Source organism: Ornithorhynchus anatinus, chromosome 5 (genome assembly GCF_004115215.2).
Source record: "Ornithorhynchus anatinus isolate Pmale09 chromosome 5, mOrnAna1.pri.v4, whole genome shotgun sequence".
NCBI classification, from domain to species: Eukaryota; Metazoa; Chordata; class Mammalia; order Monotremata; family Ornithorhynchidae; genus Ornithorhynchus; species Ornithorhynchus anatinus.
In genome coordinates, this window is record NC_041732.1 from 89430364 (window position 1) to 89446093 (window position 15730).

Here is a 15730-nt window from a genome sequence, read left to right on the forward strand (position 1 = left end):
TTCCCTCATCTGTAAAATGGGGATTAAGAGTGTGAGCCCTATGTGGGACAGGGATTGTGTCCCCCATGATGACCCTCTATCGATCTCAGTGCTTAGGACAGTGTTTGGCACATAGTAAGCGCTTAACAAGCACCATAATTATCATTGCAATTATTATAATTATTACAAGCCATCCATGCTTGCTGGGGCAAGGAGGATTGAGGCCCACCTCCCAACTCACCAGCTCATGCTCTGGAGTGGTGGCAAGAGGAGAGAAAGCAGATCTCAGCCCCTCTGGCCCTAGCCCCGGGTCAGGTGGAGGAGACAAAATGAGTAGCTCCATATTTTTCTTTTTATTAAAAAAAAAAATAGAACAAATCCGCAGGAACCAGCAGCAGTCCAGGGTAGGGGAGCCAAGGAGTGCAATAGCCACTGCACTGTCCCATCACAGCTGCACAAATGGGCTGGGGGGTGGGGACCAGACCAGCATCCTATTGAATCATTTGACTGGCTGCGGGAAGCAGCACCATGCTGAGTCACTGTTCAATCCCTTCTTCTAGAGAAGCAGCTTGGCCTAGTGGAAAGAGCATGGGCCTGGAAGTGAGAGGATCTGGGTTCCTAACCCAGCTCTGTTGCTAACAGGCTATATGACCTTAAGCAAATCACTTCATTTCCCTGTACCTCAGTTCCTGCGTCTGTAAATTGGGGATTCAATACCTGTATTCCCTTCTACTTATACTGTGAACCCCATGTGGGACCTGATTATCTTGTAACAACTAGTGCTAAGCACCCTGTCAGGGTCACTCCTGGAGAGTTTCCAGTCTTCTACCAGTCTCAGCTATGGGAGGGAGAGTCAAGCAGAGGCCTGTCCATTCCATTCCTAGCTCGGGCAGTGGCTAGTGAGTGGAAGACAATCTGCTACAAGTCAAAATTCACAGTGCTAGGCAGCAGCGGCACGGGAGACAGTCAAGGGCAGAGACTCAAGTTTACTGCACAGAAGGAGGCAGTGGTAAACGGCTTACATATTTTTACCAAGGAAACACTATTGGTATGCTACCAGAAGGAATACAGACGGAGAGCGGGGCATTCTGGGAGAATTGCATCCGTGGTGTCACTACGGGTTGAAAAGACTTGACGGCGTAAGACAAGATCAGTTTTAGTACAGTACTTGCACATGATGAGCACTTAACAAATTCCACAATTATTATTATTACTAGGAATTGGTAGAACTGATAGGATGATCAGACAGAGTTGTAAACCAACCAAATGTCACTTTTGCTAATCACACCCCGTCACTCTATCTTTTGGGATATTTCAATAATAATTTTTTTTTTTGGAAAGCAGCATGGAGCATGAGCACAGGACTGGAAGTCAGAGGACCTGGATTCTAATCCCAGCTATCCTACTTGTCTGCTGTGTGACCTTTGGAAATTCACTTAACTTTTCTAAACCTCAGTTTCCTCAGCTGTAAAATGGGAAGTCGATACCTGTTCTCCCTTCCTATTTAGACTGTGTACCCTATTTGGAACAGGGACTGTGTACAACCTGATCATCTTGTTTCTACTCCATTCATTCATTCAATCGTATTTATTGAGCACTTACTATGTGCAGAGCACTGTACTAAGCGCTTGGAATGTACAATTCAGCAACAGGTAGAGACAATCCCTGCCCGACAACGGGCTCACAATCTACTCCAGTGCTTGGTACAATTCTTCAGAGAAGCAGCATGACTTAGTAGCAAGAGCATGGGCTTCAGAGTCAGAGGTCATGGGTTCTAATCCCAGTTCTGCCACTTAGCTGTGTGATTTTAGGCAAGTCACTTAACTTCTCTGTGCCTCAGTTACCTCATCTGTAAAATGGGGAATAAGACTGTGACCACCATGTGAGATAACCTGGTGACCTTGTATCTACCCCTAAAGCTTAGAACAGTGCTTGGCACGTAGTAAGTGCTTAACAAATACCATCATTGTTATTATTATTATTAATTCTTGGCACATAATAAGTGCCAACAAATACCATTATAATTATTATTCTTACTTGATGTATGACTTCATTGGTTCAGTTATTTATAGAATTATTTTTGGATGACCTTTTTTGTCAGATGTTCTTCATTTAAATTCAAATTTCTTTTTCTTTCTAATATCCCCTATTTCTTTTACTTTCTTCAGAAACAGAAGCTTCATGGTCAGGAACTTAAATATGTTCACTAAATAGGCAAAATTAAGATGAATAAAAATATTTTTAATTCAGTTTATTTATACAGAATGTGGCTTGTTAGCCAATAACTAATTAATAAGCAGGCCCTAATTAATTCCAGACAAGCGAGGAGTAACTTCATCATTTTTATAAACTGGAAAGAGTTAGACCAAAGTCACTGGTTGCAGCAAAATTAAGGATTGAACTCAGAACCTAGATCCTGTGAGTTGTGGAAACTGCATGTAAAGAAATCAAGAAAAATGGCCACTGTATACCAGGTCAAGATCACGATTTCCAGGGAATTCTAGTTCTCAGCAGGTCACAGGGAAAAGCTACTTTAGCAGTCCTGTCCATATGAAAAGAATTCATTGATCATGCCATTGTTATACTGTGAAACTGTATTACATTAATTTCTATAAAACTCTAAAGGTAAGTGGAACATAAATATCACTTTTATTTTTTTATGGTATGTGTTAAGCCCATACTATGTATCAAACACTGTTCTAAGCAATGTTAATTAGGTAAGGCACAGTCCCTGTCCCCCACATGGAACTCACCATCTAAGTAGGAGGGAGGACAGGTATTGAACCCTCATTTTACAGTTGAGGAAACTGAAACACAAAGAAGTTAAGTGCCTTGCCCATGATCACACAGCAAGCAATTTTGCTGGTCTGGGACTAGGACCTGTGCTCTTTCCACTATGCCATGCTACTTCTGTTTGCCAAGTAGCATGGCCTAGAGGAATGAGCATGGGCCTGGGAGTCGGAGGATCTGTGTTCTAATCCTGCCTCTACCACGTGCCTGCTGTGTGACTTTGGGCAAGCTTCTTAACTTCTTTGGGTCTCAGTTTCCTCATCTGTAAAATGGGGATTCAATGCCTGTTATCCTCCTACTAAAACGGCGAGCACCATGCAGGACAGTCACTGTGTTTGATCTTTTTATCTTGTATCTTTTAATCCAGTATTTAGGAGAAATACCAGTATCAGTATTATTGTAATTATTACTATTAATAATTGAATAATAATATTGTACCCATTTGTGATGATTATTTAATTTCAAACCTTTAAATTCATCTACGGATGTGGATTTAAGTATCTATCTGTGTACGTGTTTAGCTGCACTTTGTTGGATTGAACAAAGACCGAATCCATGAATGCAAGTGAGACTGAAAAACTGCTGTGAAACTGACAGATTATTTTTTCGTGGCATTTGTTACGCAGGCACTATATTAAGCACTGAGATAAATACGAGATCATCAGATTGGACACAGGCCATTTCTCACACCGGTTTCCATCTCCATCCCCATTTTACAAATGTATTAATCAATTAACCAAGTATAATTATAGAGTGCTTACCATAGAAGTTAAGTGACTTGCCCGTGGTCACAAAGCAGATAAATGGTGGAGCAGAGATTAGAACCCAGGTCCTATGACTCCCAATTAATTTTCAAATAATGAGGGAGTTTCACTGTGCTGTGGATTTGTTCTCTGTTTCTGAGCATGCCTCTTGGTATCCTGAACTTCACAAATCCTTTGCTCAGGGACAGCAACCAATCTCCTGACTGTCAACACCCAGGCATGTCTGTCTGCTGTGGTGATCTTCCAACAGTCCAAAGCTTTGTTGCAGTGTTTGACACTGTGCTTTACTGTGTTTCTAAATCATTTACTCTGCCCTCTTGTCTTGTACCTGTCCCCTTTCAGTTCCCTATAAATCATTTTGTATTCTGCTGTTGTATCTTCTCTATTTCCTTACCTGCAAAACCCCGGTGTTTTTAATGAAATCTAGTTTATGCAGTACTGCTCTCTTAAAAAAGGCTTTGGAAGTAGGCTCTAAAAGTCATGTTATGTAATCTGAACAGTAACAATCAATCGATCATTCAAGGAGGTGAGGGCAGGAAGAGAGGTATGAACAAGACAATAGGGATAGAGATGAGTTGCTATAGTCCAGCAACTAGGTTAGTGTTAAAGGAGTTAGGTGAGCAGATTGGGTTGTAATGGGAGAGGAGTGAGGACAAGTGGGGGGAAACAGTGCTGACAGACTTAAAGCTAATGGTCAGGCATTTTTGCTTGATGCCCACAATAAAAAGCCCTTTTTCTTCACAATCTCTCAGCCAACCAGATACTTCCCAGGAGAAGGAAGTGAAAACATGTAGGGTACTGTAATCCACTTATGAAGAAGAAAAATGTTGCAAAATAATTGGATCAAAATCGACGGTGGTGTAGGGTTGCGGATTCCAGTGGGTGTGCCAGTTCTCAGATGCCAATGCCAGTCGGTGGGAGATAATTTAGCAGCAGGAGCATCTGGCTTATTGGCAGACTTTTAAGGCATTTTTTTTGGCACCAGTAGTCGCCTCTAGGTTGGTCACTTGCTAATGTTGTTTAGTGGTTCTGTGACTCACTTTTGGCCTTGTTGAATAGCTGTTGTTGTGTCCCTACCTACCCACAGTTAAGTAGTTGACTTGCATCAGGTATAGGGAGGATGTTTTGAAAAAATGTCAGATTGGGAGGTCTCAGTCTAGTTTATTAATCTTTTTGAAATGGGAGTGGGCTTTGTTTGAAGGTAACTATGCAGGGTTGGGGGAGGGAGCTAGAGAGCTAGTCAATACACCAATAGTACTGATTGAGCTCTTATTGTGGTCAGAGTACTAAACTAAGCACTTGAGAGTATACTACATGAGAGATGGTAAATACATTACTTGCCCACAGAGAGCTTACAGTCTAGAACTTAGTTAAGAGGAATGAAAGGATTAATATTGAAGACTTCAAAGTCTGTGGAGAAGAATGAGTGACAGACTAATGGTGGCAAAACAAGAAAAGGAATCTAGACTAGGCTGGAAAACAAATCACAGGTGTGGAGGGGAAGAGGTAGAATAAAGTAGAGCTATAGAGCAAGCACATGGATGCTAAGAAGTAGATATGCAAACCAATGCAAGCCACAGTAGAGAATGTTGGACAAAAATTGTCCCAGCTCCACCCATAAGTCATGACCCCTATTGGACACAGAATGTGGCCCAACGTCCAAACCTTAAAAGAGGTGAGGAGAGAAGAAATGGGAAAGGAGAGGCTGGGATTATGGTGAAGAGATAAATAAGATCAACGGAGGCGATCCAAAGGAGGATTTGGAGTCGGTAACCCACAGAACCTTGGCTTGGTCTTGGAGAGGTGTGGATAGTAATTAGGCAATGTTCTGATGTGGAAAGAGGACCAGTGGAACTCGATTAATAACTATTTCTGAATGGGATTTCACGTGGTGCCTTGTGTCCATTGTCTTCAAACAACAGCAAGGAAGACAACATTTTATGGTAGTAGTAATCGTCATTCTAAGTTTGTGCCAAGTACTACACTAAGCACTGGGGTAGATACAAGATGAACTGGACACATCCCTGTCCCATATGATGTTTGTGGTCTAAGTAGGGAGGGACAACGGGGATTTAATTCCCATTTACAGAAAGGGAAAATGAGGCACAGAGATGTTAAGTAAAATGAGAAAAGAGGACTTTGCAACTTGTCATAGCTGATATGAGGCTTGGCCTTTCAGAATTATGTTGTGAAAGCAGTAGGTTCTAATCCCAGCTCCACCGCTTGCCAGTTGTGTGACTTTGGGCAAGTCACTTAACTTCTCTGTGCCTCAGTTACCTCATCTGTAAAATGGGGATTAAAACTGTGAGCCCCACGTGGGACAATCTGATCACCTTGTATCCCCCCAGCGCTTAGAACAGTATCAAGCAGCATGGCTCAGTGGAAAGAGCATAGGCTTTGGAGTCAGAAGTCATGGGTTCAAATCCCGGCTCGGCCACTTGTCAGCTGTGTGACTTTGGGCAAGTCACTTAACTTCTCGGTGCCTCAGTTACCTCATCTGTAAAATGGGGATTAAGACTGTGAGCCCCACGTGGGACAACCTGATTCCCCTGTGTCTACCCCAGCGCTTAGAACAGTGCTCGGCACATTTGTTAAGCGCTTAACAAATACCAACATTATTATTATAGCCTAGTAGAAAGAGTACAGACCAGGGAGTCAGAGGAACTGGCTCTTCTTCTTGCCTGCTCTGTGACCTTAGGCAAGTCATTTAACTTCTCTGGACCTCAGCTTCCTCAACTGTAAGATGGAGATTCAATATTTAGACTGTGAGCATCATGTGGGATAGGAACCCTGTCTTATCAGGTTGTTTTGTACCTACCCCAGAACTTAGTACAGAGCTCGGCTACATAGAAATCACTTCTCAAAATTCCATAATTAGTATTATTACTACAAGTGCATCCAACTGCTGATCTAGTGGATTTATCCAAATGTTCCCCTGGAGTTGAGTAGGGTAGAATAGAATTCACTGAGCATTCTTCAGCTTTCTTCCACATTTCCCAGCAGTCACTGAGTTTAAATTGGGGGCAGTGACCGGAGATTCCTCCTCCTACCATCTGCTTCCCAGACTTCAGGGAGCCTTGTCTCCTTCCTGACAGTCACTGAATGTCAGTGTGAGTGAACTGTGTGTCCAAGACAGGCCCAAGAAGAAGGCTAAAACACCAGCCAGCAGGTTCTAGATGATTCAGAGCAGCACACTCACTGACCCCACTCCTGGCCACCCACCCCTGTTGGTCCCTGGGAAGGTGGAAGGGCTGAAAAATGCAAATCACTGAATCTTCTGGAGTTCTGGCAGCACTAACATCACTGGACTGAAAATCCAGCTGATTTTAGGAGATATTGAAGGTAGGGGTTTCTGACTTACTTCAGCACAAAAAGAATTAATAATTATTATAATAATTATGGTATTTGTTACATGCTTACTATTGTGCTTAATACAGTGCTTTACACACAGTAAGTGCTCAGTAAATATGATTGAATGAATGAATTGTGCAAGTGCTCTATTAAGAAGCAGTGTGGTTTAGTGAGAAGCAGCGTGGCTTAGTGGAAAGAGCATGGGCTTGAAAATCAGAAGTCCTGCGTTCTAATCCTAACCCCATCTAGTCACTCTCTATTGATTTAATTCCCTTCCCACTACTTTCAAACATGCCTACACTTTCCTTATTCTTCAAAAAAAGGACCTGCCCTGTACTCCACTTCCCCCCTCACCGCTCACTCCATCCCCTTCCTACCATTCCTGTCCAAAACCCTAGAATGGGTCATTTATTTACTCCAACTGCCTCTACTTCCTTTTAACCACCTCTGCAATCCATCTGTAATCAAGCTCTTCCCCTTTGAGATCACAGATTACCAATGTGGCTTTGTGGAAAGAGCATGGGTTTGGGAGTCAGAGGTTGAGAGTTCTACTCCCCACTCAGCCACTTGTCAGCTGTATGACTTTGGACAAGTCACTTCACTTGTCTGAGCCTCAGTTACCTCAGCTATAAAATGGGGATTAAGACTGTGAGCCCCACGTGGGACAACCTGATTACCTTGTATCTACCCTAGTGCATAGACCAGTGCTTGGAACTTAGTAAACACTTAACAAATACTATTATTATTATTATTACTATATCATTTCTAAACCCCCCTCACTAAACACTTGTTTTTTTCATAAACTATTTTGGGCGATAGATAGGGCTATCAGTTGATTCATTCAGTTGCACACATAAATTAGTTTCAGTGACATGCATTTTAGGGAACTAATTCCTGCACTAATATATACCCACTTAGTAAGTTGCTTGAATCAATCAATCAATAATATTTGATGAGTATTTTTAGTGCAAAGCACTGTACTAGCACTGTACTAAGTATTTGTGAAGTAGACATGAGTCCTGCTCACAAGGAGTGTACAATATAGTCAAAGAGATTAAAATAAATTACAATTAGGAGGAAGTATATATGTTTCTCCTGTACCATAACTATACAGTGATCCTTTGTATTCAAAGGCATGAGGAAATGATAGCACTGATACCTGACATTTTTGTTGGTGCTTCTCACTGTGGGCATGGGTTCAGAGGATGAGGCTCTGCTGACCTTTCCAAACTAAGTTCATGTGATGCCTGCCATTTTTTTCTGGCTCAGCAGCTGGGACCATTCAGTGTATTTCAGCCTCTGCCTCACATGTCCTCTGATAGATGCATACAGCTGAGTGTCTGGCAAAAACTCTCTTGATTATGGCTGAGAACCAGTCTGACAGTGAAAGGCAGAGAGGAAGGTGGTTAAATAAAAAGAAAAACTGGGGTAACGTCTATTTCAGTCTTCCAGCAGAAGATGGGAATGGATTTATCACCTCGGTATATTTTCTCCTTTTGCTAGCATTCATATTCAATTTTAGGAAGACTATTGACTCATTTGCATACTCAAATAAAGGTGTTCATAGGAAGTTTAATTATGCATCACCAGTCACGGGCTTATCCTGTTTCTCTCTGGATTGACAAAGAAATGCTGCACAATGGAATATTTTTGTCAATACTGCTTAAATTTATGTGAGGCCCTCTTCCCTCTGAAAAAAAATAAAATTACGTGCTTTTACCTAGAAAATATATACTTCCATATATTTAGTTATTGGTAATAAGTTTGGTCATAAGGTTGAGAAGGGAGGAGAGGAAGGATGTCTAGTTGATAGGTTAGATTGTAATTTTAGAAGCTGGAACAGATTTCAGAGAATAATAATAATTCTGATATTTAAGAACTTACCGTGTACCAAGCACTGTACTGTTGTAAATATAAAATAATCAGATCAGTCATAGTTCTTATTACACATGGTACATACAGTCTAAGGGAGAGAAGAGGTACTTTATTCCCATTTTACAGACAAGGAATCGGAGGCATAGAAGTTGTGACTTGCCCAGGGTCACACAGTTGGGAAGTGGCAGACCCATGAGAATTAGAACTCATGACCCCTGACTCCCAGACCATGCTCCTTCTCTAAGTTGTCAGGTATTCAGAAGGAAAGCGCACCTAAAACATTTAGTTTTCTAACGTAGGATATGGCTTCCATTCCCAGCCACCAGCTTTAGGTGAAACCTTAACATTGTAACGGTTGGCAAACAGGTTGGGACCTGCTTCAAGTTTGCTATAATTATAAATTTAGAGCTATAAATCAGATCTTTACATGCCTTTTATGGTATTTTTTCCGAATCAGTAGTTAGCATTACACAGTGAGCAGTTACTATTGAAATCTATGTGCAATACTAATAAACTGCTGCTACAATCCATCATCAACACCTGCCGGTCTCACCTTTACAATATCACCAAGATCCACCCTTTCCTCTTCATCCAAATGGCTATAGTGCTGGTACAAGCTCTCATAATATCCTGACTGGATTATCGTGTCGGCCTTCTCTCTGATCTCCCTTCCTCCTGTCTCTCCCCACTCCAGTCTATTCTTCATTCTGCTGCCCAGATCATCTTCCTACAGAAACGCTCTGGGCATGTCACTCCTCTCCTTAAAAACCTCCAGTGGTTACCTATCAACCTCCACATAAAACAAAAACTCCTCAATCTAGGCTTCAAAGCTTTCCATCACCTTGCCCCGTCCTACCTCACCTTCCTTCTGTCTTTCTACTGCCCACCCCATACACTCAGCTCCTCTGCCGCTCACCTCCTCACTGACCCCCGGTCATGCCTATCTCGCCGTCAACCTCTGTCCCATGTCTTACTGCTGTCCTGGAATGCCCTCCCTCCTCACATCCACTAAACTCTCTTCCCCTCTTCAAAGCTCTACTAAGAGCTCACCTCCACCAAGAGGCCTTCCCAGACTGACCTCCCAGCCTTTTCCCTCTGCTCCCTTTTCACCCTCTGCTCCTCCCCCTTCCCCCTTCACCTCCCCTCAGATGAGCCCCCTTTCCCTCTGCTCCCCCTCCCATCCCCACCCCATCCTCTGCTCCTCCCCTCTCCCTTCCCCTCCCCTCAGCACTGTGCTCATTTGGATATATTATTTATTACCCTATTTATTTTGTATTTATTTTGTTAATGAGATGATTATTTATTGTGATGTTGTCTTGTTTTTGTTTAGTTCTGTTTTGCTCTGCCATCTGTCTCCCCCGATTAGGCTGTGAGCCCATCACTGGGCAGGGATTGTCTCTATCTGTTGCCGAATTGTACATTCCAAGTGCTTTGTACAGTGCTCTGCACATGGTAAGCGCTCAATAAATACTATTGAATGAATGAATAATAACTGGAGGATTGCATAGAATGAGAGGACACTGGGCTTAGAAGGACAATATAGAGTTGTGTAAACTGCAGTTACTCAGAACTGTATGACTTGGTAGCCCAATTGCAATTCAGAATGAATGGATCTTCAACACTGAGGATAGAAAAAATGGACCTGGACAAGGGATACCTATATAGTAACAAGGAAATGTGTTATATGGACAGTGATTTAAGGATAGTAGTCACAACACACAGGAGAAGCAGCGTGGCTCAGGGGAAAGAGTCCGGGCTTAGGAGCCAGAGGTCATGGGTTTGAATCCCGGCTCTGCCACTTGGCAGCTGTGTGACTGTGGGCAAGTCACTTCACTTCTCTGGGCATCAGTTCCCTCATCTGTAAAATGGGGATTAACTGTGAGCCCCACGTGGGACAACCTGATGACCCTGTTTCTCTCCCAGCGCTTAGAACAGTGCTCTGCACATAGTAAGCGCTTAACAAATACCAACATTATTATTATTGTTAATTCTACATATTTATATTGAAGGCTGTTTACTTGTTGTGATATCTGTCTCTCCCCTCTCCAGACTGCAAGGTTGTTGTGGGCAGGGATTTTCTCTCTTTATTGCTGTAACGTACTTTCCAAGTGCTTAGTACAGTGTTCTGCACCGAGTAAGTGCTCAGTAAATACAATTGAATTGCATACAAGTTTATTTTTATGCAACTATACTGCTACCTGAGGACCTAGATCCAAACATTTTCTTCCATATGTCTTGTTTCTAAACTTTCATATGCAAATGTTAATAACATAATTAGGTTTGAGATAAAATCCCAGTTATAGCTCCTTATTAGAGTGCAGTAGCCCTTCCCCCGTCACTGATGTATCATCATAAAAAGAACTTCAGCTTTTGAAAGAAACCTTTCTTTGATATCAGATTCAATACTGGGAAATGCTTCAGTTCCAAGTAAAGGGCACTCACCAAAGCCCATGTTTCAAGAGGAAGTTCACCACATTACCAAAATTTATACTTTCTACACAGAATGATTTTGTTCCATGTCAAGCTAACAGGAGTGAGTTTATGAAAGTGTTTGGCTTCCCTAACTGATGCTTTTAATGATTCTAGAATTTTAAGGCTATTTCTTTGCAAGACTGGAAATAGCTTTCTGCATCTTGAAGACCCCCAGCATGAAGAGAATAAGCTCCCAGTGTCCAGAGAATGAACCTCTAAAAGCTGTGTGTCCTTAAGGCAGGAGGCTCCCATAGTCTCAAAATATGGAGCCATAAAGAAATGCCACAGAATTTCAAAGATGCCATGACTTATCAGTGCCTTGAAGAAGAAAGGTTATGAGACTAGAATTTTTACATATTTGTCTCATCAGTCAATCAATAATATTTACTGAATGGTTACTGTGTGCAAAGTACTGTATTAAGTGCTGGGGAGAGTAAAATAGTTAGTGGACATGATCCCTGACTCTAAGGAGCACATACTCTAACCTCATCTAACATCTTGAACAGATTCTTCAGCATCACCTCCAAACCATAGCTAAAAAGATCAAACAATTATGAGGTCCTGAAATGCAGTCATCTCACTAATCTATGCTGTTTCTCTACTTTCTCAAGTGTTTCATAGAATGCTCTGCACAAAACAAGTGTTCAAAATTGATCAATCTGATGGGGAAAATACTAATGATTTGTTAATTTCTACTAGATGGTAAGCCACTTGAGAGTAGGGATCTTATCTACCTATACTATTATACTCTCTCAAGGATTTAGCCCACATGGTAAGTGCTCTGCAAACAATAAGAGCTCAATAAATGGTACTGATTAACTGATCGATTGGTTGAGGATAACACTGCTAAAGTCTCAGTTCCAAGGCTCAACCACTGTTCATTATGTGAGACTGTATCATCATATCTTTTAGACTGTGAGCCATCTAAGGGACAGGGATTGTGTCCAAATCATTACAGTGTATTCTCTCCCAGAACTTAGAACAGTGTTCTGCATACACTAAGTGCTTATTAAATACTACAGCTCCCCCTCTAGACTGTAAGCTCACTGTGGACAGGGAATGACTGACAACTCTGTTGTACCATACTCTCCCAAACAGTTAAGTCCTCTGCACATAGTGAGCACTCAATAAATACCATTGATTAATACTGAACTAAATCTAGCCCCCTAACTGTGGGGGTCCTTCAAGCTTCATTTCTGGGTCCTCTTCTATTTTTCATCTACACCCATTCCCTTGGAGAACTCATTTGGTCCCATGGCTTCAACTACTACTTCTTTGCAGATGACCCCCAGTCTACGTCTCCAGCCCTGATTTCTCTCCCTCTCTGCAGTCTCACATTTCCTCCTGTCTTCAAGACATCTCCACTTGGATGTCCTCCCATCACCTCAAACTTAACATGTCCAAAACAGAATTCTTTGTCTTCCCACCTAAACCCTGTCCTCCTCCTGACTTTCCCATCACTGCAGATGGCACCAGCATCCTTCCCATCACACGAGATCGTAACTTCAGCGTTATCCTTGACTTCTCTGTCTCATTCAACCCACATTTTCAATATATCACTAAATCGTGCCCATCCCCCATTTGCAACATTGCTAAAATCCTCCCTTTTCTCTTCATCCAAACTGCCACCATGTTAGTACAATCACTCATCCTATCCCTCCTGAATTACTACATCAGCCTCCTTGTTGAACTCCCAGCCTCCTATCTCTCCCCACTCCAGTCCATACTTCACTCTTCTGCCTGGGTCATTTTTCTACAAAAACATTCTGGACTCCACACCTCAGAAAACTCCAGTGGTTTCTCATCCATTTCTGCATCGAACAAAGACTCCTTACCATTGGCTTCAAAGCACTCAATCCCCTTGCCACCACCTACCTCACCTTGCCACTCTCCTACTACATCCTAACCCGTACACCTCACTCCTTGAATGCTTTCTCACTGTGTGCCTTGATTTTATCCATTTCGCCAGTGACCCCTCGCCCATTTCCTGCCTCTGGCCTGGATCACCCTCAAATACAACAGAGCAATTTTCTGTTACTCTCCCCCCCGCTTCAAAGCATTACTGAAGGCAAATCTCCCCCAAGAGGCCTTCTCTGACTCCCCCTCTTCTTCTCCCTCTGCCGTCTGTGTCTCCCTGACTTGCTCCTTTTGTTCTTCCCTACTCCCAGCTCCACAGCACTTACATACATATCTGTAATTTACTTATTTATATTAATATCTGTCTCCTCCCCACAGACTGTAAAGTCATTGTGGACAGGGAACTTGTCTGTTTATTGTTGTATTGTTCTCTCCCAAGTGCTTAATACAGTGTCCTGCACCAAACAAGTGCTCAATAAATATGATTTGAATGAACAAATGAACTTTATATCCACTTTGAAAAACTGAAGATGGCAGTTCACATCCTCATTGAGTTTCTGACTGTTCTGGCGGATCACCCCTTCACCCCCCTCCAAAAGTCAACAGTATCTGTTCTTCATAAACAATAAAAAAGAGACAATTTGAAATGAACACAATTTTAAAAGATCTCAATGATTCAACCAACTCTTCATAACCGCATATTAAATTTAACTGGGCCCTTTGTGCAGAAGGGGAGTGTTGCCTTGAGATGATACCACAGCACCCCCTCTGAGAGATGCTCTCATCATTGGTGGAAAATGATCCTTAAAAAATAGTTTTCTTCTTTCTGAGACCAGAGATGCCAAATATCTTCTCAGAGAGAAGGGGATTTTATGGCCTTGTTATAAACCATTACCAATAGAGGGTTATAATAGAAATGCTGACAGAGCCTTAACTGTAATGGTGCAATCTGCACCACTTTGCTCTCAGAGCTGTTCACAAAAGTTGCAGCTTCATCTGTGGAAGGAATTTCATGATGGAGCTAATCTGACTCCTATGGTTTCATTTCAATTCTATGTGCGGGTCCCCAGGCAAGCAATAAATGTCTTCATTTCCACATATGTATACTCTACTCACCTAGTAAAAAAATCAAAGATGAGAAAACAAACAGCTTTTTGTTATTTATTCAGGTGGGTTATGTTTCCTTTAATGGTGATACCAGGATCCATTTGGAAAAGAACAAATGCAAGAAGTTTCTGAATGAAAAGGATGCTTTCCTATGTTTCCTGGACCTACTGTATCTGTAACTATGCCACTCAAGCTGTCTCAGTTGCATAATCAATCAGTCAATATTTACTGGACACTTACTATGTGTAGAGTACTGAACCTAAACTCTTGGGAAAACACAATATGATCAATCTTGCCCCCTCCTACCTTACCCTACTGTTTTCCTATTATAACCCAGCCCTCTTCACTCCTCTAATACTAACCTATTCACTATACCTTGATCTCCTCTATCTTGTCATCAACCTCTCACCCACATCCTGCCTCTGACCAAGAACATCCTCCTTCTTCATTTCCTACAGATGATCACCCCACCTTCAAAGCCTTACTGAAGGCACAACTCCTCTTCTTGTCTACTCCGTGACCTAGGTTTCTACAGTGATGAGGAGGAGCAGTGACTAGGTCAGAAAGATGTAGAGGGGGGAACAAGATGAAAGAAAAAGAAGAGAATAGAAGAGAGAATTAAGAGGGTTAGAGGAAGAGAAAAAGAAGAGTGGAAGGGAAAATGGGAGAAAAGTCTTTCTCCTTAAGCAGAAGTAATAAAGGTATAAACCAGTCTAGGGGAAAATCCAAGACTTCCATGAATCATAGAGCTTATAGTTAATTTTGAGATCCAAAGTTAATAAATGATTCAATGCAGTCTATGACTAGGACAAATTTGGTTCCTTTGTTGATAAACCATACTCTCCACGTGCATTTCTACTTTTGGACAAAATGATTGATTTTCCTGGTAGGAAAACAGAGATCTTAAAGTGGTTTCAAAGTATTTGAAAGCAAATTATTTTACAAGCAAAAGCTATTGTTGGGGCAACAGTGGTAATCAGGAAGTGAATATTTGATGCAGGACATGGGGAATTAGAGGACAAATGCATGAACATGAATGTGACTAATTCCCTGAGCACCATCTTGACATTTGCACCCTAGACTTTAAGAGAAAATATTTAGACCATTCCTTAGTAATGATAAAAAATACATAGATTATGCTTTTTGGCTTAAAAAGGTAAATTAGTGGATTTTTCCCCGGCATAAGGAGGTATGTGTTGTCATTTTCACTGGTTTGGATTCCTAGGTTTGGGGGTTTTTTGGTTGTTGTTTTTTGCTTTTAATGTCTTTTGCTAAGTACTAACTATATGGCAGGCGATGTACTAAGCACTAGGACAAATAGTAGCTAATCAAGTTGGTCGCAGTCCATCACCTTATCATGGCAGGAGAGTTTGTATATGCTGACTTATCTTAGAGTTATTCCATATAGGGTTACTCATAATGGACAGGTTTAAGCTGAAGCGTCAAAGTTGATTCACCTGTGTTGGGCAGCAGCAGTATGGGATCTCATTGTGGGCAGGGATTGTCTCTCTTCATTGCTGTGTTGTACTTTCCCA

The 15730-nt window shown here is 41.8% G+C and overlaps 1 non-coding gene across 1 annotated transcript; it reads left to right on the top strand.

Annotated features, from left to right (window-relative positions):
* Positions 1-767: 767 nt before the first annotated feature.
* Positions 768-905, top strand: LOC114812540. Its single transcript, XR_003760191.1, has one exon. It is a non-coding gene; the product is annotated as a small nucleolar RNA SNORA7 (small nucleolar RNA).
* The last annotated feature ends 14825 nt before the right edge of the window (positions 906-15730 follow it).